This window comes from Canis lupus, chromosome 25, assembly GCF_011100685.1.
Source record: "Canis lupus familiaris isolate Mischka breed German Shepherd chromosome 25, alternate assembly UU_Cfam_GSD_1.0, whole genome shotgun sequence".
Classification (NCBI taxonomy): domain Eukaryota; kingdom Metazoa; phylum Chordata; class Mammalia; order Carnivora; family Canidae; genus Canis; species Canis lupus.
In genome coordinates this window covers 39,901,314-39,927,762 of record NC_049246.1, presented here as the reverse complement: position 1 = coordinate 39,927,762, position 26,449 = coordinate 39,901,314, and the positions used below count along the sequence as shown (strand labels likewise).

General features: G+C 39.5%; 1 protein-coding gene across 17 annotated transcripts in view; it reads right to left on the bottom strand.

Moving 5' to 3' along the window:
- Positions 1-9,697, bottom strand: part of RHBDD1 (rhomboid domain containing 1) — a 125,008-nt gene extending 115,311 nt beyond the window's left edge. For 3 of the 17 annotated variants that reach the window (XM_038573978.1, XM_038573985.1, XM_038573981.1), the window contains exons 1-2: positions 9,511-9,608; positions 8,885-9,028 (exon numbers count right to left, since the gene is read on the bottom strand). The gene's annotated coding sequence lies outside the window, so the exon portion shown is untranslated. Of the gene's footprint in view, positions 1-4,764; positions 4,925-6,169; positions 6,327-8,884; positions 9,029-9,108; positions 9,337-9,510 lie in introns of those variants that run through there. The other 14 variants (XM_038573983.1, XM_038573992.1, XM_038573988.1 and 11 more) reach the window with 11 other exon arrangements.
- Positions 9,698-26,449: the final 16,752 nt, after the last annotated feature.

Sequence of the window (26,449 nt, the reverse complement as noted above, 5' to 3'; positions counted from 1 at the left end):
ACCTAGAAAGCAACACTCAGCTTTGCTAAATGAAAAGCAATCTTGCTGAATTCAACATGAAAGGCTGTCAGGCTACTCTCAGACATAAAGGACAAAAGGCTTCACAGGGCACACCACTGCAAGGTAGGAGCACTCACAGCAAGCAGAAGCAGCACAAGGTGATGGCTAATAGAACACGTTTGAACAGTTTCCGAACATAAAGAAGTTGTCAAGAAATGGGATAAACAGATAGGCTGTGGGAAAAGAAACGTCCCAATGCTTTTTGTCAAAAACATACATGGGGCCAGCAATGTTAATGTATGTAGTATTATACGCTAGTCAAGGGCATGGTCTTTGCTAAGAACTCTACAACATGCCTTAGAAAATTTGGCTGCCAGTTTCTCACCTGTAAAAGGACAATGAGGCAGGCTCATTTGGTTTTGCAAGGATCAAATGAGATTACATACATAAAATCTTAAGTTAGTTAATAATAGGGTTTTTCATCCATATAAACAAGTGAATTAAAATAAGACCTAAGATTAAGGATTTTAAATAGCTTTAAAGTATTTTTACAACTTAGTAACCAATTAGCATTTTTCTGGGCTTTCTATGATCCATTATTTTTAAACTGCATCATATGATTCAGGCACACATACATTTTAAAAGCAATATGATGGGGTATGCGGAAGGCCCATGAAAACAGAAATCATTTTCAATTAAAATAAATTTTATAATAAAGTCTCAAACCAGAGCTTCTGTCAACATTGCCTGATAATTTGAGAATTTAATGAGCCTCCACTTTAGGATTAAAAAAAAGTCTCACTATGTCAGATGACAAAATTTTTATTTTTTTCTACCTTTTTAGAGTGTTAGGGTCTTAACAGAAATGATTACCTTTATACATGAAAAATGAAACTACAGGGTTTTGTATATAATCTTGACTTTTGCTCCATGGTGAAGTGAATTAGTGCCAACTCCAATTCTGATCCATCACCACTTATGATTTCCAATATCAATCATGAGCCAGTTCCTTCTCTCACAGACTACATGTCTTAGTGTAATGAGGGCTCATTAAGTTTCTCCAACTGACAGCCCTTCAGACACAGGTCCTTCACCAGGAGACACATGGGAAGCAGCAATGCTAGCATCCACCAGTACTCCCTTCAAGAAGATTCAAGTAATTCCACGTTCACTTTTGCTCCACACCAGAGTTCTTTGTATATTTGCCTAAAGTCAAGGAAAAAGTGAGAGCCATCCCGCTCCCCCTCATGTAGTCTCTGTGTAAGAATGGTTAGTGAATTATTTATGTGACTGAAATCCTCCCAGCACAAGAACTAGTCGAGAGGGAGAAGAGCGTGCCTGACTTCAGAGATGTTGTTTATGTTCCCACAAAGCACATGGGACATCCACTAACTGTTGGATGGTGGGGAGCAGCATGGAGTTTTGGCCTTCCCAGCCAGCAACAATACCTCATTCCTTTAGGAACGGGAAGCTGCCTCCCACCCTCCCTGGATATGGTCCTGGGAAGACCAACAATCAAGGGTGCCCTTTCTCACACTGATTCAAGGGTGACAGCAACCAGAGTAAAACTTGTGCAGGGACCCTAGGACCAACAACATCTGGAATTGATAATGAGAGCTTTAAGTAAAAAAACGGTTCAAGTTCACCAAGTCTACCAAACCCCTGAGAGCTCACCTAGCTAGTTTCCAAGGGTGGTTGGTTGGTTGGTTTTCTATCAATTCTCTGAGCTTATCCATAGACTTCCAATAAATGTCTTGCTCTTCAATAAGCTACCTAGATACCACAGTTAACTTACTTTCTGTTGTTTTCAAAGAACACTACCTAAAACACTACATCTGCCAAGAGCTGGCAAGCAGATCCTACTCTATTACAAGCAGCACTAACTCTCACCATCTCCTGGTACAGCACTCTAGCCTATGGAAGAACCAAAATCATGGTGCGTGTATAAGTGGTTATCTCAAATGTCGGCTAAGTCCATGCTATTGTTAGAGAAAAAAGAAGGCACCCAGCTAAGGATGTGAGCACAAAAGCAACTTCGTCATACATAAGGTAAAGTCCTCTTAAAACCACGTACTAGTGTCTAAATTTGAACACTAGATGAGGGCAGCCCGGGTGGCTCAGCGGTTTAGCACCGCCTTCGGCCCAGGGAGTGATCCTGGAGACTCAGGATCGAGTCCCATGTCGGACTCCCTGCGTGGAGCCTGCTTCTCCCTCTGCCTGTGTCTCTGCCTCTCTCTCTCTCTCTCTTTCTCTCTCCCTGTTCCTCATGAATAAATAAATAAAATCTTAAAAAAGTAATAATAATAATGAACACTAGATGAAGAATGTAATCATAAAATGAAAAAATGGATGGTCTAAATTTGTCTTATTTATATAAGGTCGATGTTTTAAAAGAATACATCTAATTATTGATTTTCAAAACATACTCCTTGCCTTTGTTCTTCACTGAAAACTACTCTCCACATTTAGTAAAATGTTATCACTTGATGAACTCTTCTGACTAGAACTTTGAGACAATGAATCATTTAGTTTCACCAACCAATAAAAAAAAAAAAAAAAAAGGAAAGAAGGAAGAAAGAAACAGAGTAAGAGGCTTCTTCTTCAACCTGATAGCCTTCAGGAAGGAGGATCATGGAATTATCCTGCATGTGTTTCTGTGGCTTTACTGCTTTGTCCCCATCTTGTAATTCATTAACAGACATAAATCATCACATTTCTCTAATTATGAGCCTGGAGAAGGAAACCAATAAATGTGAAACTATAGCAGTAAAAGCATTATGCAGATAATTTTATACCTCACTGTCTGTATTCCTTCATTTAATAAATATTTGAGTGCCTATGAAGGGAGAGGTACTGTCCTTTCAGGCAACAACAGCCTAGAGAGCAGAAATACAAACAGAGACATGGTGCGATAAAGAATGAAAAAAGGAATGCATATAAAGGTGTGAGAAATGTTTGGAAAATAGCAAAAATAAGTTTTAAGGTTTTGTATGTGGGGTAGGGTAAAGAAAGAAAATAGTGGGCAGGCATTTTCCTGTGGGCTATACAGAGGAAGAGGAAATGATCCACGAAACTCAGAATCAAAATAAATAAAAGGATTTGTCATCATTTGGGGGACACAATAGCTACAAGCTAAAAATCTGGAAAGCCAAAGGTCCCTTATTAATACAAAATTAACATACCTTGAAAGAAACTAGTAAATCTAGAATACTCTGGTAGGAAGGGACTACATGGGCAGTATGTACAGTATTTATTACTACATTGGTTCAAACATAGAATCAAATCGATTCATTACAAAGACATGATTGCAAATGGCTGGTATTTGTAACATAAAAAAATATATAGCAAAGTTTCCTTCGTGTTGCTCAAGTGAATTCCTCAAGGAAAACAAATCCAAAATTAGAAGTAGCTGTCAACACACACAAACACACCCCCTATATTATTTATATAAGGCTGAAGTCATTGTAATATGTAGATAAATTTCATTCATAACTATCCTGATATGCTGACTCTGAATTAAAAATGCATAAGCAAGTTTACTCCATGCAGAAACAGCTTCTGGTATAATGAGAACATTTCTGGAACTGAAGCCAGATTTGGGGTCAAATATGGATGCCATCATTTACTAGTATGTGGCCTTGGGCAAATGATATAATCAATCCTGCTGAGCTTATCCTGCTTCTTTATCCATAGATGAGAAAAATTCCACTTACTTACTGGAGTCATTGTGAAGAATAAATGAAATAGCATATTATGTGAAAGCACGTAGCACACTCCCAAAGTTTGTTTTCCAATCTCCCTTCCTCTCCATAAAGTAATGAGCCTTTCCCCCCATGGAACTAGACTTTATTGCTTTATAATTATGATGTGCATGTAACAATGTCCAAGAAACTAGATGGTAAAATAAAACCAACACGCAAACCTGAATGCACACATTGTTAGTTGACTATCAACTAGATCCCAAAGGGCTCTTATACAGCTCTTGTATACTATCTATTGCTTCCCAGAAATTTGACACATTTTCTTTTCTGAATACAGCCAAAATTATCCCACAGGCTTTGAAATATCGCCATCATGATGTTGCACAGAGCAGCTGGCTGATTGAAAGTGACTCCCCCTCCCCCATACTCCAGCTGTCACCAGGAAACCCTCCTCAGTGTGTGAAAAAAGACAATGTGATATTACTACTATCCCTAATAATAATGATCTAACAAATACTTGGCATTTGAGATTACTTTTCTTATGAAAGCTCACTATTAACTAAAAATTAACTTTAAGAAAAGCCCTTTACCATACAAATTGCAAACCAGCTGCTTTCATACAACAAAAAACAGAGGGACGGTAAACACAAGTAATATATTTCCACTGACTTGTTGTTTCTTTTTCCTGGAGTCATCTGTAATGCTAAACAACAGCCAGTTAAAATATTAAATAGCTTTAACAGTGATACAGCTGTCATGGCCTAAGAGGGATCAAAAAAAAAAAAAAAAACTGACATGATTTCTCAAAAAGCATGCACAGACTCCTATTTTTTGTAAAATGTGGGTCAGACTGAAGGCTGCATCTTTTCCTTTTTTTTTTTTTTTTAATAATCCCATTCCTCTGCATGAGAAGTTATATATACATTTGACATTGCTGAAAACCCTCGGAATGGTCTTCAGAACAAGTCTGTGAATCCTACTCACAATAATCCTTAATGCATGACTTTTCAGATATGTAACTGCCTCTTGAGGATTTCTATCCCACAGATGAAGAGTTACACACCCAGTGCCCTGGTCTCCAGGGTTCCATTGACGTGCCTTGGAGCATCACTGCAAAAAGTTCAAGATGAGCACCAGCAAGCAGAACTGTGCCCTTTAACATCTCTTAAAGCCTCTCAGCTCCTGAGCTTTTCAGGTAAGATTCTGCTGAAGAGGGTTCCCTGCTAGAAAAAAAAAAAAAAAAAAAAAAAAAAAAACCTAAGGATCACTGCTTGAAGAACTGAAGCATAAAAGGAAATCTAGGTTTTTAAAGTATCATTTCTATCCTTTACATGTTTTTTTAAAAGAATGTTTAGGGGGTGCCTGGGTGGCTCAGTTGGTTAAGTGTCAGATTCTTGAGTTCTGCTCAGGTCAGGATCTCATGATTGTGAAATCGAGCCCTGTTGTCAGGCTCCCTGCTCCGCATGGACTCTCCTGGATTCTATCTCTCCCTCTCTCTCTCTCCCACTCCCTCCTTGCTTGCTCACTCACTTCTCTCTCAAATAAATAAAATCTTAACAATAAATAAATAAAAAGAATGTTTAGGGGTGCCTGGGTAGCACAGCTGGTTGAGCATCCAGCTCTTGGCTTCAGCTCAGGGTCATGAGACTGAGCCCAGTGTTTGGGTCCATACCCGAAGTGGAGCCTGCTTGAGGTTCTCTCTCCCTCTCCTGCTCATGCTCCCTTTCTATCTAAAATAAATAGATCTTGGGACACCTGGGTGGCTCAGCAGTTGAGCATCTGTCTCCGGCTCAGGGTGTGATCCCAGGATCCGGGTTCAAGTCCCACATTCAACTCCTTGAGGGAAGCCTGCTTCTCCCTCTGTCTGTGTCTCTGCCTCTTTTCTGTGTCTCACATGAATAAATTAAAAAAAAATCTTTAAAAATAATAAATATTAAAAAAAGAATGTTTATATATGTGTGCATGTATATAACTTTACATAAATGTACAGATTTATCCCCATCTCCATATTATAACGCATTGCCAAGTAAACAAAAGTATGACCTGGTATGACTCTTTTCAAGTATTTTCCATGCTCATACATTCATGTTTTATATATATACGAAAAAATGACATGAAATATTTCATTTTTTAAATAATGGAACATAATGCATAGTGCATGTTTTCAATGAAGTCTCACCTCCTAGAATAGTGTCCCCTCTATAGCAGACTGTTGTGGTAAACCAAATGAAGATACTTAAATATTAATTACCCCCTGACCTTGCCCTTTCAGTAAACACCCAGAACAATTTTATGGAAGTTTGCTCCATTACAGTGATAAAATCGAAGATAGTGTTTTTCTACCAGGTTTTAGAGTTTTAACTTTTTCCATGTGTGTGCTTTCTCTCAAAATAATGTGAAAGTTCTGACTCTTCGGGATTTTACCACTTAAAAGGAAAAGTAGCGCAGTTAGGCGATAACAAAATTACCTCATTTATAAAAGTAGGATGAAGAAATGAAATGCAGTAAGGTTATTTGTGGAGTGATAACTACTTTCTTCCCCCTGTCCAACTGCAGCATTTATTGGGTCTCTCCGCCTTCACGTGGTAGACAGGCTTTGCACTTTATTTCATTTAATTCAATGTCCTGAAGGAGGAGCAAGCACACCATGACTCCTACTTTAAAGAGGAAATTAAGGCCAAGGGGATGTTACTTTGTCTAATGAACCCAATAAGGGAGGGTTCAAAGCAAGGTCTGACCAAAACCACTGCTAGAGACCTGCCTCTCTGACACAGAGAACAAGAAAATTATTTAGGACCCTTGGAAAATGAATGTTTCATGATGGGACAGTGCTAATTTGATGGTAGTATTAACAAAATTATTTATAGAAGCTAATATGCAAAGTGACTCATGTTTATCTGAAAACTCTCACCCACAGTATACAAGAGTCATAGTGTGGCTCAGGAACAGTGTGCCCTAATCAAAGTGACATGTTGTTTAAGCCATGGTGTGGCAATGACCTTTTCAACATTGGAATGAGTCTAGGTCTTATGGCAACTGCTTCAAATCCTACATTTTTCTTTTCTTCCCACCACCCTGGCCCCCTGAAAAGGGAAGGGAAAAGTTGTAAGTAAACACTGCAACTGGCAATCTGAAAAAAAAACAGCAGGTGAAAGGCACTGCCAACTTAGCTGCTGCAATGCTTCCAAAAAACAGATGTATAGGGAACAGTTATGACAAGGCGACGTTGGCTTCCTGGACCTATGTGACACATGGGGAAGAAAGATAAGGATGGCAACATCTTCAGCTTGGGCTTCTGCACGCCAAGTCATTAACACCCTCAGCTTTATGGCTAAGGCTTATCTCTGGTTATCCCCCCTACTTTGTTACCAAGGCCTGGGTCAAAAAGGTATAATTAAGCTGAAAAAACCAAAAGACCAAAGAATTAAAAACTATTCTTTAACACAATTATTTAGGTCTTTCTTAAAAATACTATAGTTCCAGGGGTCCTGGCTGGCTCAGCCAGTAGAGCCTGAGACTCTTGATCCTCAGAGTGGTGAGTTCAAGCCCCACATTGGGCATAGAGCCTTCTTATCCATTCATCTTTCGATGGACACTGAGGCTCCTTCCACAGTTTGGCTATTGTGGACATTGCTGCTAGAAACATCGGGGTGCAGGTGTCCCGGCGTATAAGGGAAGGGAGAAGAAATGTGTGGGGAAATATCAGAAAGGGAGACAGAACAGAAAGACTCCTAACTCCGGGATACGAACTAGGGTGGTGGAAGGGGAGGCGGGTGGGGGTGGGGGTGAATGGGTGACAGGCACTGAGGGGGGGGGGGCACTTGACGGGATGAGCACTGGGTGTTATTCTGTATGTTGGTAAATTGAACACCAATAAAAAATAAATTTATTATAATAAATAAATAAATAAATAAATGTTAAAAAGAAAAACAAAACAAAATAAAACTATTTCTTTCAAAAAATAAAAATACTACAGGCCCAATACGGTGGTATTAGCACACACTGCTATAACTTTCAATGGAATATCCTGATCCAACAATCTTGATTATACAAACTATACAACTAGAATCCAGAAATAAACAAGTAAAATGCCCTCTAAGGCATGGTCACAATATTCATGCACTGCAACTCACATCCAACCTGGTGAAAACCCTTCCAGCACAATCCAGGTACTTAACTCTATGCAGTTCCAACAAGCTATTAAATAATATCTCATCTTCGAATGTTTTATGTGTGCTAGTGTTAAATTTATTTCCCCTGTATTTTCACACTGAATATTTACGGCCCTATAAAGGCGCCTTTAAATAACCTGTCCAAGGCCATACACCTAGGAAAGGCTTCACCGCGATCCACATTCCATTCTGTGATTTCTCCTCCTTATAAACACAGCAGTAATTCACAACATTAGCTCCCAAGTGCACGGGGATCATGTGGAAGTCTTGTTAAAATAGATTTGATTCATTTAAGTCTGGGATAAGACCCCCCCCCCCAACCAAAAAAAAAAAAAAAATTCGCATCTCCAGCGAAGTTCCCAGGTGATGCCGATGCTAGCAGTCCTGGGACAATTAGGAACGGTATTGCTATTCTTCTTTATAAAACTACTTGCTGCCCCCAAGCTGCCACTTGAGTAGCAAATTAGAAGTCTTTAGACTTTTTTTTAAAAGATTTTACTTACTTATTCATGAGAGAGAGAGAGAGAGGCAGAGACACAGGCAGAGGGAGAAGCAGGCTCCATGCAGGGAGCCCGACGTGAGTGAGACTCGATCCCGGGTGTCCAGTTTCACGCCCTGGGCTGAAGGCAGGTGCTAAACCTAGCTGAGCCACCCGGGCTGCCCAGAAGTCTTTAGATTTAAGGGCACTTGGGTGGCTCAGTGGTTGAGCATCTATCTTTGGGGCTCAGGTCCCGATCTCGGGGACCTGGGATCTTTGGCTCAGGTCCTGATCTCGGGGACCTGAGATCGAGTCCCGCTTCACGCCTTGCCTCTGCCCATCTCTCTGGGTCTCTCATGAGTCAATAAAATCTTAAAAAAAGTAATAATAATAATAATTCTTTAGATGTATAGTTTGGTGGAATTGACTAAATAAATAGATGCCAGACATTACACTTTCAAGAAGCAACTGCCAAGAACTAAAATAAAAAAAAAAATAAAAAAATAAAAAAGGCAGGACAGCCCAGCCGTCACCGAGTTTCCTGCAGAGGCCCACCGCACTCCGCGACTGAATCGTGACAATGCCCATTAATTCCTTCTAACAGCCATCGCGAGTCTTCAAAAGTCCGTGCGCGGTTTGGAAGAGGGAAGGCATGTGGTCCGTTTCTGGACGGGCTTCTAAGGCGGGACGAGAACACGGGGTTAAATGCACGGGCGGGCGGGCGGGCTTCCCATCCCCCCACTAAGGGGAGCCCCACCTCTTGCATCAGGGTCGCGCGGGCCGCAGCCTGCCCAGGGCAGCGGAGTTACTCTTCCAGCACCTCAAAGTGCAAGTTGCTGCTGATGCAACCTCACTTTCCACGTCCTGCTCTCGGACGGAATCTTCTACGGCTCCCAGCGAGCCCCCTCGCCGCCCCCATCCTCTGAGCACGTCGTTCCCCGCACGGTCGGCCCCACGGAGACACCCGGGTGCGGCCCGCGGGGCCCCCGCTCCACTGGCCTCCGGAAGCACCCGCCCGGCCCTCGGACTTGCCCCGGGGCGCCGGGGATGCGGCAGCGCGCCTCCAACCCGGCCCCCGGCCCGGCCCCGCCCGCCCCCGGCAGGTGCCGCCCGGCGCCCCGCCTCCCCTCCCCGCCCGGCGCCGCCGCCCGAGACGCACCGGGCAGCACCGACGACGCGAGGGGCCCCAAACAGACGCGGAAACTCACGCTCTCTACGGCCCGCCTGCGTCCCCACGTCTTGGCGCGTGTGTGCGTCATCACGCACGGGCGCCGGATACGGAGCGCTCCAAGTCCCCGGGGCCTGAGGGGCGGGGCGGTGGTGACGTGGCCGGCGCAGCGGGGCTTGCAGGGCGGGGATTGGAGGGGGACGTAAAGTGGGCGGGCCGGGCTCCCTCCGCGCATGCGCAGGGGCGCGCCCGCGCTCCGCTCCCCGCTGCTGGCTGGGCGTGCGCCCCGCGTGCGGCGACGGCGGTGGCTCTCGGGAGGTTCCCGCGCGGCGCGGTGTGCGGAGCCTGTACCATCCCCGAGCGACACGCGGATAAAATTCCTTCGTGCCGTAGATGTTGGTCGCCTACGCACGCGTGAAGCCAAGGAGCGGCGTGGGGCTGGACGTGGGGACGAGCGGAGAGGACCCGCTGCGGCCAAGGAGCCGGCCTTCCGGTTGCATCTGCGCCGCGAGGTCCTGCTGCTGCGCGGGGCGCTGGCGGAGCCCGGGTTGCAAAGCAGGCCCTGCAAACGGGGTCGTGGGTGTGCTGCTCACTCCCCAACGCTTAGGCTGCAGCCCGCGTTTATTGGTCCGTTTGCCCGTTTAAGGGCTTCGGGTGTGAAGCTTTGCAGCGGAGGTATCCCTTTGATGCTATTTTAATTAGAGGCGGTGCTTCTACCGTGAAACAGGTTTTCTGTCCAGTCGGAGTCCGGCTAAGTTAAATGCGGTAATGCTGTCCATTTACACCCTGCAATAGGAGGAAGCTATCCTACTAGCCTGTACGGTGTGGAATTTTCTGGTAACAAGGAGGAAGACAACGCATTTTTCACGGAGGAATCCAAATGCAGGTGGTCGTACGCTGTTCTGTGTGTATTGGAAGTTGTGGCAGCTGTGTTTAGCGAGGCTACGGAAAAACTGCCCGAATCAGAAGAGTTTTGATGGTCTTTTGTTACCGGTTACTGCAAGGACTCTCCGTGGAAATGTTCATTTTGGAGTTTGAGATTTCAGTGAAAATTTGGCTCACGTACCGGGGACCGTAACAGATTTTTCTAGTGAGAGAAAAGATTCTTAGGAAAATGCAAGCATATATTCTTTGAGTCTTACAAGTTATCCCTTTCTTCTGAAAGCAATATGCTGATCAGAAAGCTTGGCTGATGATGAGAAACTGCCTTCCTCGAAAGCCAACTGAAGGAGGATGAGGAGTAGATGAATTGCATATAGAAGTATTTTATATACTTTTCTGCAAAAAAAAAAAAAAAAAAAACCAAAAACGTAATTCTTCAAAAAGAAGAGGTCTCCATTTATCCTTCTGATCATGATCATGTGCATCAATTCAATTAATACCAATCCCATCTTCAGTTCCCTCACATCTCTTACATCTTCCTATAATTGCATCATTTTTCTTGTTCTTATCTTAATCCATCAAATACGGAAGTAATTTTAAGGGAGCCACAAGTTAAGAAGTCCCAAGATTAGAGTAATCTCAAAAATGTTATATAGAGAGGTTAAGAATATACTTAGGCAAATACGTTCCATTTCAGATATTATCAGTGAAAAATTTCATAGACACTTAAGAGGACAGAAAAAGTCTATCTTTTTAAAAATGACCTTTTTTTGTCCTATATGATTCAGCGGACCAGAACTTTAACTCCTTTTGAAATCATGTTGTATACTTGCATCCTATCTAAATTGGCAAACATCATTTAGATAATAATTGTACATCTTAAACATTAACATGAGACAGTCCTGCGTCCTTTCACTGTGGTAGGGCTTTCATAACAAATAGAACAAAATACAAAGATTCAGTCCCAGAAGAAGACCTTTAACATTAAATTTATATAGTCATTACATTACTTTGTAAGATGATTCCTAAACACTCAAAGTACTCATCTTAATCATGAGAAAAAGCAGCATTGTACACATTGCATATAATATTCCAGACCCATCTAATGATCTGAACAATTTTCTAATTTTATAAAAGGTTTAAGAGCAGCAATACCTGGGATTAAGCCATTTGATGCAAATGACTGTTCCTAAAATGTGGTCCCTGCACACAAATAGAGGAGTTGCGGTAACAGCCTTTGTACAGTTCATAAATCTAGGATGGGAACTGGCAGGAAAGCAGATGAGTCATTTTCAGCTTCAAAGCCTGGCCTGAAGAGAGAAGACGCCAAGCAACAACACCATGAGCAAATAACACAACTGCATTATTTTTTTTTTTTAAAGAGGAGCTTGTTTGGTATCCAATTGCTTTTAATGGAGCATTTAGTGTTATACCCAACACTACCAAAAGATGTATAAAACTTGTCAAGGAATTTATAGCTTATTATGAAAAAGCTTGCAAATAAATTCAAGAACAATTTAAGAACCATAAAAATAAGTACAAAATTGCATCATGTATTATGATGATAAGACCAACAATTAAATAGTGCTAAACCATGCAAACAGTAACCTTGAGAAATTTGCAATGGCTTTGCTGATAATCTAACATAATAGACTTTAAGACAAATACTTCTAAAGACACATGTCATACAGAGTCAATACATCAAGAAGATATAACAGTTAGAAATGTACATGTGTCCACCAACAGAACCCTAAATACATGAAGCAAAAATGGTTAGAGTTGAATGGAAAAATAGACAATAATAGTTTGATACTTCTATATCCTATTCTCAATGGGTAGAGGGTGTAGACAGAAAGCCACTAAGGATGTAGAAGCCTTGAACGACACTACCAACCTGATACATATATAGATCTTAATGATCACAAGATTTATATTCTTTTTAAGTATATCCTTCAGGATAGTCAATATGCTAGGTCATAAAACAAGTGTCAATAAATTTAAAAGGATTGGGATCACATTCTATAATGGAACCATATCCTATGGCTACAATGAAATTAGAAATAAACAATAGGAAAAAAAAAAAACAGAAAATCTCCAAATATTTGGAAATTAAATCACTCAAGAGCCAAAGAAGTCACAAAGGAAATTAGGAAATATTTTTAACTGAATGTAAATGAAAACACTGAGTTTTGTGAGGCAGCCAAAACAGTGATTTGAAGGGTATTTACTACTTTAAACACCTATATTAGAAAAGAGAATGGATTTTAATAATCAAGACTCTCATCTTAAGAACTAGGAAAATAAGAGCAACTCAATAAACCCATAGCAAGCAAGTGGGAGGGAATATTGTTCCTATTAGAAACCAGTGAAACAGAAGAGAAAAATAAAATGAAAATAAAAACTGGCTCTTTGAAAAGTTCAATAAAATTGTCAAAACTTTATTTGGTAGCCCACCCCACCCCTGCAAAAAAGAGAAGACAGAGATTGCCAACATTAGGAATGAAACCAAAAAAAAAAAAAAAAAAAAAAGGAATGAAAGCAGTATATCACTCCCCACCCTTCCAAAATTTTAAAAGGCTATGCCAACAAATTGGACAATGTAGTTGAGTTGGACAAATGCCTACAAAGATACAAACTGCCAAAACTGAATCAAGAAAACAGAAAATCTGGAGTTTGCATTCATGTCCTAGGGCTACCACAACAAAGTACCACAAACTGGGTGGCTTAAACAACGGAAATTTATGTCTCATATTTCTGGAAGCCAGAAGTGCAAGACTGAGGTAGCAGCAGGGACACACTTGCTCTGAAACCTGTAGGAGAGAATCCTTCCTTGACTGTGTTCTAATGGTTTGCTGGCAGTCCAAAGCCCTACATGGCTTGCAACTGCATCACATCTGTCTCCACCTCCATCACCACATGGCCTTTTCCCTTCATGTACCAGTTTCCCCTTCTTATTAGGACACTAGGAATCCCATCCCCAGTATGACCTTACCTTGACTAGTTACATCTGCAATGGCCTGTTGCCAAATAATACATTCTGAGGTACTGGAGGTTAGGACTTAAACATAGCTCTTTGGGTGATTGCAATTCAACCCATAACAGATGTGTAACAAGTAAAATTATTATAGTTGGCCCTTGGGCAACATGAGTGTGAACTGTATGGGTCCACATATATAAAGATTTTTTTTTCTGATAGAGTACTGTAAATAAATTTTTCTTATGATTTTCTTAAGATCATTTTTTTCTCTAGCTTTATAGCAAGAATACAGTATGCAATACTTATACAAACTATGTATTAATCCCTGTTTGTGTTACTGGTAAGGCTTCTGGTCAACACAGACTCTCAGTAGTTTTGGGAGAGTCAAAAGTTATGGATTTTAACTGTGCAGGGGGTTTGGTGCCACTAACTCCCATGGTGTTAGAGAGTTGACTGTACATTAAAATCCTTCTACAGGAACACTCTGCTGGCTGTCAGAAGATCATGTGACTCTTGATCTTGGGGTTGTAAGTTTGAGTCCCCATGTTGGGTGTAGAAATTACTTTAAAATGAAATCTAAAAAGAAATTAAACTAAAATCTTTCTACAAAGAAAAGCCCAGGCCCAAATGGATTCACTGGTGAATTCAAATACTTAAGTAGAAGCAATGCAATACAAAACATAAGAGAAAATCTCTGCACTTTTAGGTTAGGTGAACACTTCTTAGCTATGAAGCCAAAAGCTCAAAATGAAAGGAAAAAAAAAACTGATAAGCTGGATGGCCTCAAATTTTTTAAATATTTGCTTTTTGAAAAGACATCATTAAGAAAATGAAAATCAAGCTACAGATTAAAAGAAAATGTTTTGTATCTTATAAGGATTTGTATCTGGTTATTTAAAGTACTCATAACTCAAAAGGAAAATAAGCTATTCAATTAAAAAATGAGCGAAAAATCTGAACAGATCCTTCACCAAGGAGGATGTAAGAATAGCTAAAAACCATTAAAATATTCCCAACATCATTAGTCATTAGGAGAAAGCCAATTAAAACTATTGCAGAGCCCCTGGAGTGACAATACTAAAGAAGACAAGCAACTATGTACAGAAACTGGAAACTATGTACAGCACTGGTTTACTGCTGGTGGGAATGTAAAATGGTGTGGCCATTTTGGAAAATAGGTATATTTTTAAAAGTTAAACATACATTTATGATACAACCCAGCAATTCCACTGTTAAGAATCTACCTAAGAGAAATGAAACATGTCCACAAAAGACTTGACTGCAAATTTCACAGCAATATTATTCATAATAGCTAAAACCTGCAAACAATCCAAATGCTTATCAACTATCATTGGATAAAGCAATAAAGATACAAACTACAGATTCATCCTACAACATGGATAAACCTCAAAAGCAGTATGCTGAGAGAAAGCAGACCCAAAATATTATATATTTAGAATTCTATTCATATGATTTTCCCAGAAAAGACCAATCTCTCCAGACATGAAACAGATCAGTGATTGACTGGGACTGGATGTGAGAGTTGGGTTAACAAAATGGACGGGAGGGAACTTTGGGGGATAATGAAATGCTCTAAGACTGGATTGTGAAGATGATTTTCCAGCTTTATAAATGTATTAGGGGCACCTGGACGGCTCAGTGGTTGAGAGATTGCCTCCGGCTCAGATCTCAAGTCGTGATCCCAGAGTTCTGGGATCAAGTCCTGCATCTGGAGCCTGCTTCTCCCTCTGCCTGTGTCTCTGCCTCTCTCTGTGTCTCTCATGAATAAATAAATAAAAACTTTAAAAATTAAATAAATAAAAATTACATAGGGACACTATACACATACAACGGGTGAATTTTATGGTATGTAAATTCCATCTCAACGAAGCTGTTTAAAGAGAAAGGATAACTAGTCTGTTGACACATGGGGCCAGTCATCTACAAGACCTAGTAAAGACTAGGCATGGCAAACTACACAGGTCCTACCCATCCACATGCTATGTTCAGGGCATTATTCTTGAGTCAGGGGATACCAATCAGATGCAGATGCCATTCTCTAGGAACTTCTAGTCCTAAAAAGGAGCCAAGGGATCTATGTAAATTTCAATGAAGCCACATAGAAATTGCTAACTGTTCCTACTAATGTGTAAGTCAATTAATTTGGAACTTCAAAGGAAGCGAATATTAAAAGCAGCTGGAGAGATGAGGGAGTGCTTTGTGGAGCTGACATTTGAATAGTATCCTGGATACGAAGTAGGATTGGACCCATGAGCATGAATGGAATGGAACATTCTAAACCAAAAAGAGAACAATAAAATAACAATATTATGAGGGGGGCTCCTGGGTGGTTCAGTTGGTTAAGTGTCTGCCTTGGGTTCATGTCATGATCCCAGGGTCCTGGGATACAGCCCTACAATGGGGGGGAAGGACGGGTCCCTGCTCAGCAGGGAGCCAGCTTCTCCCTCTGCCTACCACTCCCCCTGCTTAAACATTCTCCTCCTCTCTCTCTCTGTCAAATAAATAAAATCTTTTTTAAAAAGAACAATATTGGGAGAAATCATTAGGGTGATTTATTCTTTATGTATTATTTGAACCAGGGCATTATTTTGATCAGTAGTAACAGATGAAATGGGTATGTCATGATGTCCAATATTCTTGGTGTATGAGCATTACAATGTAGATGCTGGACTAAACAGGATGGAGAATTTATTTAGAAGAATATTGGGAAAGGATAGGTATAGATAATGGATGTAAGATAGAGAATGTGAAATCTTCTTGAAAAAAAACTAATAATAAAAATATAGTCAATTAACATGTTTTAGAAATTCTTATAATGATCTTGTCTTTGAGTCTTTATGTGGAAAAGTGTGCTTTGGAATTCAAATGTTTTTTTTTTATTGGTTAAAAAGAAGAATGTAGAATTAGGGATCTATCATGATTGAGTTTACTCTACCGCCAATGAGAAAATTTCTTGTGGTAAGAAGGTATACTAAAACTACAAATAACAATGGACTCGCCATAGGTCTGTGATGGTTAATTATCCTGACATTATAATGGACATTATTGTAATTGCATATGAATTTTCACTAATCAACTCTCAAATAGTCTACTATAACTGAGAAGAGCTGATAACACTAAAATAATTCATATTACTTTGCAGGTATTTTAATGCTTAAACTCCTGCCCGTAGATCAGTCACTTCCTGATTTCCAATCATACCATAAACAGATAATTTTGTTTCTTCTATTGGGGCATTAAACCTATACAACTTCATTCTCTCTTCCTCTATTGTCTAATTTTTTTGTCTAAGAAGTAATCCCCTCCCTCCATAAATGATGAATGAATAAACCTTAATTTCCTTGTCCCTACCCCAGTAACCACTAGAGAACAGGAATATAACATGAAATCTGTTAGTCAAAGGTTTTCTCTTGGGACTTGGATTCTTAGGGGATCTGGAAATGGTAGGAGGCCATCCTCGTCTCAGCACCAGGAATGACAGTGCTTTAGTGGAAGAGCGGGAGGCTGAGTACTCTTTAAAACAACTTCAGTATGACTATCTCAAGATACCCCAAACTTTGGGGCACCTGCGTGGCTCAGTTCGTTTAGTGGTTGAGCATCAGATTCTTGGTTTTGGCTGGGGTCATGATCTTGGGGTTGTGGGATTGTGCCTATGCCTGGCTCCTCAGTCAGCATGGAGTCTGCTTGTCCCTCTCCCTCTTCCACTGGCTCTTCCCCTGCTCTTTCTCTCTTTCTCTCTCTTAAAAAAAAAAAAAAAAAAAAAAAAAAGATACCCTGAACTTTAACTCAACCCTTTATCTACTCTTGCTAAGACCTTCAGATACAGATTTTATTTTCTCACAACTCAATATTATTTTGGTAAATCGTAAAATTGTTTTCTTAATCTAACATCCTACAAAATTACCACTATTACCACCACTATGACCTCTACTTGTGAAGTAAGTTATTGCATTTGATTATCAAAGTGCCTGTTACACAATAAATACACAATACATGTTCACTGTTATTATAACTACTATTAGCTACCACTGCTGAGTGTCTGTCACATGTCAGGCACCTCTATTTTAAAAATGAGGAGGGATGCCTGGGTGGCTCAGTAGTTTGAGTGTCCCACTCTTGGTTTTGGCTCAGGTCATGATCTCAGGGTCCTAAGGTCGACCCCATGTCAGGCTCCACACTCAGCAGGAATCTGTTTGAGATTCTCTCCCTCTTCCTCTGCCTCTCCTCCCAATGGTGTGTGCTCTCTCTTTCTCTCAAATCAATCAATCAATCAATCAATCAATCAATCAATCTTTAAAAATAATGATAATAAAGCAAAATGAGGAAACAGAGGGTCAGAGAATCTAAGCAATTTATCAAAGCTCACATACCTAGTGGGTAGAAGGGATGATGAATCAAACTTTCTAATACATTATTTCTACTTTTAAATATTAAATATCCAGTTCTGGTCACCAGATACAGAATAACACATGTAAGAGGTAATTTTGTTTTTATTCATGGACATGGTTAAAGCTTTCATGGTTTCATTATCTAAACCGTTAAAAATGGAAATAACCATTCACTATCCACTTCAGAATTAATTTTGAATGATTGTATTTCTTTCAATTTTCCATATTTTTCTACTTTGAAAAGTAGTTTTTCTATTATTTTGAAGAAATCTTCCTGAATCTGGTTTTCACTCATTATGACTATTATCTAAAAATTAAATTGGGTTTATAGATGTTCCATTATTTGTATATTTAATAGTAGAATATTGTTTGAAAGTTCCTGTTTCTTTCAAACAACGAATCCTTAAAAAGTAATTTATTTTAATAATTATTTTTAATAGTGTTTTTCTTTTACATCTGCAAATGCCCCTTCTGTTTTTATATCAACTGAAACCCTGATGCCTCCATGACTACAATGAATGACTTGACTCTGATCTGCCAAATTGTATTTTCTACATGCCATCTGGGACTTCACAGGAGACCCCCCTAAACCACATCTCCTCAAATCTAGCAGAATGGCATGTGCTTTATGAAAAACTCAAGACAATGAATTCTTAGAATAGGAAGAACTGTTCATTTTCTTCTAGGAAAAAAAATGTCCAAAAAAGAACTTGCATGAAAATATCGGACATGTGGCTATGATCATAGCAGTAGTAGGTGACTCAGGTATTTGGGCCAACTTCCATCTGCCTGTAGCCCAAGTGATTGCGACCTTCACAAGCCTGTCCACACCCACATACACACAGCTGTACCTCCAACACTGCTTGCTAAGAACAAAAGGCACTTGGAAAAGTGCTCCAACCATACTCAACCATAACATGTTTAAAATGGAGCTCTACTGAGGGAACAATTAGAAGAGAAAGTCAGTGAAAGGTCAATGGGTCAACCTGTCTGTCAGCATATGGCAGTCCCAAGCAGTGCCTGGGGGAAATGCACAGAGGAATTATAGGTAGAGGGAACCAGGGACCAAAGACACAGTTGAAAACTTGCAAAATTATTGCTAAGGTTCTACCCAACTTATTACAAAAGGCTAAGAAAAATAGAAATCATGGGGCAGAGCATGGGGTGGGAGGAGTTCTCAATAACACCTATAATGACAGAGAGCTCCACTTCCCGTAATTTAGATTTGTCTTTTTGAGTTTTAATTTAACACACTTGCTTTCTAATCAAAACAGTTCTTTTCCAGGGGATATGTGTTTTTGAATGCTAACCACATAAGATTGTCACTTATCTGTGAACGTTAGCTCTATGTAAGTGGAAAAGGTTTTTCACAGGTAACTGTTTTATTTTTCTTAAATTATAAGCATGCTAGCCATAAGGTGGATGTCAGATCGTAAAAGGTTTTATGCTGTCAATTATTTTTTTAACTTTTTTTTGAAATAATTACAGACTTTATAGAAAAGTTGCAAAAATAGTACAGAGAATTTCTGTGTATTCACAAAATCTCCTAAATGTTAATGTTTGCTTTTCTCTCTTCCTCTCCTTGTTTTTATATATAAATTAGTATTCACATTAGTACATTAATATATGTGCACATACAATAATTCTTTATTTATTCATGAGAGACATAGAGAGAGGCAGAGACATAGGCAGAGAGAGAAGCAGGCTCCATGCAGTGACCCCCATGTAGACTCCATCCTGGGCTTCCAGGATCATGCCCTGGGCTGAAGGCTAGCGCTTAACCACTGAGCCACCCAGGAGTCCCAAATTTTTCTTAATTATTTTAATGTAAATTGTAGACAAGATGCTCCTTTGCTTCAGTTCGCATTTCCAAGAACAAGATTTGTTTTTAGGAGAAAAGTTTTTAAATTTTCAGGATAAATCTAGCACACTGTTGTATCCATTTTATGTTGCAAACAACCAAGTGCCATGAGGCTCAGTTGTGAGGAAATGTTGACATCCATTCTATTCTAGCCCATACATTTAAGTATTAAGTAGACCACAACCTGAATTTTAAAAATATGAAATGCAAATTGAGCCTTTGGGCTGAACTACCAACATGACTCCTAAACATTTCTTTCTACATGTGCACAAAGGAACAAACATTCCAACAAAATTTAATTCAATTGACAAAGTAATAGCCTAGAACCTTAAAATTAACTGATAGAATGAGTATAATATAATCCATAAGGAATGAGATATCAAGGATGGGGCAAGGTGGGGTGGGTAGGAGTCTAACAGGCTATAATATAAATTATTGGTATGTAAAATTTTAAAGCTATTTAAGGCCCAATACAGGTTTTTCCTTTTTTTTAATTTTTAAAGATTTATTATTTATTTAAGTGGAGTAGGGGCAGGGGGGAGAGAGAGAGTCTTAAGCAGACTCCACACTGAGCATGGAGACTATTGTAGGGCTCCATTTCACAACCTTGAGATCACCACCTGAGCAGAAACTAAGAGTCAGATGCTGAACCAACTGAGCCACCCAGGCACCCCCAGGTTTTTGTTTCTAATGTTTCTGACTTAAAATGAGCAAGAAGGCATAGAAAATTGGAAAGTGCATGGAGTATGATTTTCAGCTGTGCTGCTGCTATGGGGCCTTGAGTTAGCCATTTGGATCCTCTGAAACTTCCTTTTCTCCAGTGCAAGATGAGGAAATCACATGAAATTATTTCTAAGTTCTCCTTCAGCTTAAATAGCTTAAGATTCTAGAAAAAAATAAATAGCATGCTAGAAAAAAAAAACCCAAAATACAATAAGATATAGAATGTGACTAAAAGTAAAAGTTGCTGAGCCAAAGAAAAGTTTTAAGATATAGATAAAAAATCACCATAATATTCAAGACTTAAAAATTCATGAGTTTAAACTAAAACTTTGATAGTGAAGGAAAATGAAAGGAATAAAACATATGGTTTTGCTATATTTTAGAATGAACCAAGAACAGTCACTAAACTAAATACAACTCACAATTACTTAATAAATATATCTTGTGTTATAATGTCAATGAGGGGCAATTACAGCTCTGGACAAAGAAACTCCTGCTGTAGAATAACACATCACTCGAAAAAAATAAAGGAACATCAATTTAAAACATTTCTATCTATTGAGAGCCTTTAAGTCATAAGGAAAAAAAAAAAGAAAATATATATAAGCAAAGTCAACAAAAGCAAAGAAAAAACTGATTATTTTTAATGTGATAGGAAAAAATATCAAAAATGGTTTCATTGACTTTAAAAAGTCCAGAAAACACTAGTAATCATCACTGCATTCGTAAGTAGCTTGGATTCGGACAAACCAAACTTCAGTCCCAACCCTAGCCAAGGGCCTGCACGATCTGACCAACCTTTTACCTCAGGCAATAATTCCTTCCTCTGTGACGCCTTGCCACTCTTACCTGAGATAAGGCACGTAAGATGTACAGCTCAGTGACGGGCACATAGTGAAGGGCCAAAAAAATATATATTAACTGGAATAGCAACCTTTCCATAATTCATATTCAATTGTCTGCTTTGAGGAGGACAAGCAGAAAAGATCTGACTTTTCTGATGCTGGGGATGCTGGGTGCCTACCTTCCTGGACCAGTTAACAGCCCTCATTTGTTCCACACTGTTCTTTGGAACGCCAGCTAGCTTTGTGGCAACTCCTTTTTCTGTCTGTGTTAATAGCTTTTCTGATCTAACTTTCAAAAATAAGAATTGATTTTTAAAACAAATATTTACTTCTCTGTGGACTTCTTTAGAACATGCATGTGAGAAATATAAGATTCATCAAGAGCCTTGAGAGGGATGACTAGCTATTAGCTGAAACAATGCTCTCTTGTAGGTAATATGTTCATTTGCCCTTTTCTTTTGTTGAGTGAATAAAGCTCCTTAAGAGAAAACTTGAAACAAGGGTTGACCAGGTACTTTGTTAGGGAGTTTTTCCTAGGTTTTAGGAAATATTGCTTAGTCGGTATCAAAAAAAGAATCACTGATTAAAATAAAAGCTCTCATTTATTGAACCTATGCCATGCACTTTACTCATCAAACTGCATTTCTCCTTTTAATGAGTTTATGAAGTAGGACCATTATCTCCTTTTATAGACACGGAGCTCTGACACAAAATGACTAGTGCAGGTTCACAAAGACAAAAAGTGAGAGACTTGGCACCGAAACCTAAATCACCATAAATTCATCCACAAATCTTCTGCTGTCATCACTACAAGGGGGACCTGATTGGTAGGCGAAAAATACCAGTTTAAGTAGTTTTCTCACTCACAGCTCAACTTGATATTTTATTAGCAGGTTTCTACTTTGAATTTTGAGACTTATTTTCAGTGTACATAATCAAGGGACGAAGAAATAATGAAGGAAAAGGCCGATTTTTCCAGTGCCAGGTTATATCTAATCTTGGGGAAAGGCAACATGTTTAATTTTCAAGTCCCTATGAGAAATAACATGACATATTTTAACTATATTTTTATAAAGGAAATATAAGACAGGTTGCTTACTGAATATTCTTGGGCTTTTTACCACATGTGATTGATTTAAGGTGAATTTTTAAGAGTAGTTTTTAATTTTGTTTATTTTTTGGTGAACTATGTAACCAACTGTGTTTCCTATAAAACGCCAAGTCTCGATAAGCAGTATCTTTCTTTTGACTCTAAAAACTATTCACAAAATAAAATATGCACATCAATTAGATGCGGCAAATTGTGTAGCCTCTTAGAAAGACTTAAGTTAGATTAGACTTTCTTTTGATGAATGGGTGTTCTTTAAATGAATTAGCCCAGATTCTGCCCAGGAGCATAGTCTGGGCATCCCAGGGGAAGGCACTAGAACAAGTAGGGATGTGGAGTATCTGTCTTCATCATCAAATACTGCTCAAAAGCAATTGGTTTTGAAGTACTCTCCAGACAGAGGTCGCAAACCTCAGTGCCTGGAGGGGGTAAGCAGGTGATACAGAGTCAAGTGGGCTGGGTGGAGGAAAGAGCCTGACACATGATGGTGACAAATGGCACCTGACAGTTGGCCATGGTGTCAGGGCGATGATCTGGAGCCATGAGACTATGGCAAACTGGCCGTCGAAAGGGGCAGCTGCTTTTCAATTTTGGCTAACTGAGGCCATTTGGGAATCAGGGCTCAATGCTTTCAGATCATTTGATTTTTAAAGAGAAATTCGAATTTCAAATTTTAATTGATCATCTTCTAATGTTTAATGTTGACAATTAATTTTTAAAATGCTATTTGGGCCAATTAAAAAAAAAAAAAAACCACCCCGGACCACATCTGGCCAACAAGCTTCCAGGATGCCACCTCTGATTTAAGGAAATAAGACAAATAGTAATAGAAATAATACCTGAAAATGATCTCATGGTTCTGAATTCTTATATCGCTTTACTAGCCATTAGATAGCATTAAAAATGCACTTAAGTCATACTTCACCAAAACAAACAGGAAAGATGGTGTAGGCCTAGCATTCTATAGGAAACCATATGGTGTGTTTCTTGATATGTGAACTATACACCACTTCCTTTAGAATTAACTGAAGAGATTATTTAAAATGCACATGCTGGATTTACATTAATTAGGTCTCAGGTGGCTCCTACAAATCTGACTTTGTGCAAGCACCTCAATCCCCAGATGATTCTAACAGCCATTAATGGAGTTCCCCCACTTTGAGAATATGCAGGCTATGTGGTCACTTCACTGCCATCCCTCATGATTGTATCTTCTCTAGTCTCCCAGGCAGAGAGAGCTCTGATCTAAAGAGGGTTAAGTTTCGGATGCTTTGGATCTCTGCTTGGTTGGGTGATCCAGAACACATCTGTGCTTTTGGGTTATTTATTCAATTCCATAGTTACAGGTTGATACTTCATTATGACAAATGTCTACCTCATTAGCTTGCAGCTTATGGTTGCTCAGTATACATCTTCATTTAGCTAATGTCTTAGTGGGTTATTTCCTCTTGGCTCCCTACAGAGTATCGGTGTAATTATATCCGATCGGTGCCCAGTAAGTAATTTTTGATTAACTACTATAATGTATTAATTAGAGCACTGTCAACTAGGCACACTGTCTGTGCCTGAACCAAGTAATCATTTGCTTTAACCCACTAGGCATTTTAGTTAAGCCAGTAATTTGACTAACTTTTAGCTCTCAGAAAATTATTTGATGACATTGACCAAATGAGTCCATTGCCAAATAATACAACTTCTGACCTCACCTGCTTTTAAATTCAGGAAGTAAACATATTATTAGAAGTACATAACTCATTAGGTGCTCTTACCCAGGACAAAAATAGTATCATGAAAGCGTTAGAGTCACACCATTTTAGACACTGGAAACATTAGCTGTAGAAAATGCTGATAGACTGACTCGTTCTAGTGTGTCTAGGGAAAACCACAATTGAAATGTAAATTGTTATTTTGCTTCAGTGAAAAATGAACCAACATGCAAGTTGTGTTTTAAAAACATTGAGGTCAGAAAAATGCATCAGACCTGTGTTTTCTTTCTGGTGTTCATACCCTGTAGACAACAGAACCTAGGTATGGGGCACAGTTAAGAGATTATTCATCACTTAGCTTAGACCATTAATAAGCTGCTTCTTAAACCATTCCATGCATTGTTCAACAATAGAAATTTGGGGCCTCCAAGGTAACCCTCTTCAGAAGATAAACTGATAATTTCTGGCACAGCTTGTCTTTTTTCCATCATTTCCATGCTATTCTAGTTAATGCAACCAGCCTTGCAGTTCAGAATATCCAAATATGCTATTAGGGTCCTGGACCCAGTGATGGGTCTTGGGTTCACCCCTGCAGAGGTGAAGTAACATTAAATTTGTCACTGCCTCCTCTAAGTCAGCACTGTATAATCTCTTTAGAAATAACTAAGTTAAGTCCATGGGGAAGAAGGTGAAAAGAAGGTTAGCTACAGACATAAAATCGTGCACCGGATGTGATGACTCTTCATCAGAGGCTTTGTAGCCTGCAAGTCAGCATAATGTTATCGAATTCACCTCCTAGCTGAAGCCAGACGCATTGACAAAGGCTGCCCCACCTGCACACTAATAGATAAGCCATCAGCATCCCCTCACAAACTAGAGACACAGAGCAGGGGCAATTCATACGGAGGACTTAAAGCTATAAATAGTCTCTTTTATTTTCTATTCCCCTCACCCTAAAGAATTGACCTTTTATTTTAATGTCTGAAGAACCCATGAATCTCACTTAAAGAGACATAGAAATTAACCTTTGGTAGCCAGAATCCTGAAAATCATACTTTGAAGAACGTAGGGAAAACTCAGTCTTCCATTTGTTGAGCAACTGGGATAAAAAGAGGAACAAATAGAGTGACAAGTCTTCAAAGAAGCTTTTTCCTTTCACAGAACACACATAGCAGAAATAACTTCAACTAGAACTAATGAAGTGGAATAGAAATCCCAAGTTCTATTTTTTACTTTTGCTTTCTATTATGTAGGTAAAGTTCATGGTCTTGGAATCAATCAGCCTTTATATGCTTTGATTAATACAATATAAAAGTTTCCAAAAAGAGTTCAGTGTTACCTAGAGGAATTAAAAGTAAAATATTCAATGAATTTTTAAAGCTTGGATGAAATGTATAGTAACTGTATTATCTGATATGCTGATCTTTATTTTAGAAAAGAGAATCCCCAAATTGGATGAGAAGTGGGATTCCAGAAGGCAGATTCTAGGAAATTGTTCATGATGAAATGTGATTTTAGAAGTTAGAAAAATAATTTCAAATGTGCCCATCACAGAAATTAACTTGTCACATAATTACTGATGGGAAATTACATGAAGACAACCAATGCCTTCAAAGTAACTAACAATTAGAGTTCCTGAATAAGGATCATGGGAAGACAAAATTAATTGGGTTGAGTTTGGGCAAAGAAAAGAAAATAAATTCAAGCCAGTTATACCTAATAAATAATCAAATGTATGCACTCTAAAAGTATGGTGTTGGGAGAGGCATCTGCTACTGGCAAGCAGAAGTCTTGGAAAATTCTTTATGAATGGTCAGCTTGCAGTCTTCTTCAATTCCTGATGCTGAACAGATTCTATAGCTAGTCACAGAGGCAACCACGTAGATAAAGCATGACACAGCATGACAACCCTAACTGCCCATTTCGGGGCATAGCAAGGATGGGAGGGTGGCTTGTTTGCTGCTTGCTGGGCTGAGGGCCTGGCCTCCTTTCCTGTCCCAAACCCCCTTTTTTGTGCAACATCCATCTCAACCACCTGGGTTCTCCTGGTGGATTTGGGGGATAGGGAACTGGCAGAAACATGCTGACTTCTGGCTCCTGCGTTTTCTAGGAGTGATAACCATCTTTCACCTCCGAGGAAAAAAAACAGTGACCAGATGTCCCATCAGCCTCCAAATCATTTGGGATTAAAATTCCAGTCATTTGGGGATCCCTGGGTGGCTCAGTGGTTTAGCGCCTGCCTTTGGCCCAGGGCACGATCCTGGAGTCCCTGGGATCGAGTCCTGCGTCGGGCTCCCTGCATGGAGCTTGCTTCTCCCTCTGCCTGTGTCTCTGCCTCTCTCTCTCTCTCTCTCTCTCTCTCTCTCTCTATCATGAATAAATAAATAAATAAAATTTAAAAAAAAGAGACTACCAAAAT